Genomic DNA, 1709 nt, shown 5'->3' with positions numbered 1-1709 from the left:
AACCAAATTTTGCGTGGATACTGTGGGATAACCTCAACACCTATCTACCCAGAACAACCTGATCTAAAAATATCATAGCAAACTATTTAAGAAAGAACAGTAACATTTCATAAAGCCAATTCATACTTCACAATGGTGGATCTTATCATACCGTAAAGGCTCAATCTTTGTAAGATCAGTCCTACTATGCTAATTTTGAAGGCTCGAGAAACATTTATTGCATATGCATCGCTTAAGTAATTGTGCTAAGTGCTGGGATTGGAGGCATAGGGAAGAAAATCAAAAGTGTATAAAATACACTCCCTTTCCTCAAAGAGGAAGCCCAATAGGGACACACCAAACCCTAACACAATAACACTGTTAAATGCAATAAAGTACTATAGACATGATTATTTCTGCCTGAGATAGGTGGGGAAGGCAGCATTTGAACTTGCCATTCATAGATCCATAAATTTTTATAGGTAGGACAAAGTGGCCTGGAATGGAAGAGACAAGAAAATTCTTGATGTGTTCAGGAAAATGGGAATGTGCCAGAGGAAGTGTTGGGTAGGGAGAGTAACCACATTTCCCTTATATAACTCCTACAGCAGCATAGAAGAAACATTAGAAGCAGAGAACAGAGGAGGAAAGAACCATTAGGGAGAAGAAGGCTTAATATAGGGCAGTCAACAATCAAAACTAAAATGAAGAGACTGAGAAACACTTCTGAGTTGGAAGGACTTGGGAAATCGAATTTGGGGTTGTGGCTCTATAGTGTAAAAAATGCCTCAAGTTTTCTAAATGGTGAGTCCGATATTTATAGAACAAACACAAATACAGTGGAATTAAATTTGACTTTCCTGGTTAATTCGGCTCCGAAAGCTAAAACAATATAATAGGTACCAAGTATCCCAATGCCTTTAGCACAGGGTACTAGACCATGCTAAAAGATTAGAAAGTAGGTGCATGCTAACAGATTATAAAGCTAGTTTTGCCAGCATTAGCCCGTCATATTACTTGAGGCTATACAGAGAATGTAAAGAATTCATTGATAAACTGCAGAGGCTGTAATAAGAATTCTTTTAAAGACAGTCGTAGGCATGCTTGGAAAAATACCTCCAGATCCCAGCCAGCATCGACACACTTGCAATGCACGTAGGGGAATGGGAGAGAACTCTCACCTCACCGGTGATACAATCCCTGTTCCTAGCATAATTGAGGTAGACTTCAAGAGATCTATTTGGAAGGCTTTACATGTATCCCCTGGAGTGTGAGGGATACAGAAAGTGGCACCTCATTCAACTGATGGCAAGGAGATGTGGCTAGCTAGATGGTCTGACAGCAGAGAAAAGACATGCTATGGTAGGCTGGTATGCATTTTCAGGGTTTGCTGAGGGAAAGGATAAAAGAGTTTTCCAAGAGCCCATTACAGACTCTAATTTCTCAAAGAAACTTACAGCGAGAACTCGAGAGCATGTCATTTGCCTCGTGAGAACACTGGTCTGTCTCTAGACAATTTGAAGCGTCTTTTGGCGACCTATCTTCTTTATTATTATTATTATTTTTTTTTCGTCTTCTCTGTTTCAAATCTACATAGAAAAACTACATTCAGACGTAATAATAGCAACGGAAAGCCCTGGAATCAACGAGGTTCTGTGCTTCCCGAAACGCAGCCCAAGACCGATACGCGAGGCGACTAAGTGTGAGCTCCTGGGCACCCGTAGGTCGGA

The sequence above is a fragment of the Pteropus vampyrus genome, unplaced genomic scaffold (assembly GCF_000151845.1).
Source record: "Pteropus vampyrus isolate Shadow unplaced genomic scaffold, Pvam_2.0 Scaffold444, whole genome shotgun sequence".
In the NCBI taxonomy this organism is placed as follows: Eukaryota; Metazoa; Chordata; class Mammalia; order Chiroptera; family Pteropodidae; genus Pteropus; species Pteropus vampyrus.
Note: the sequence above shows the minus strand (reverse complement) of the source record.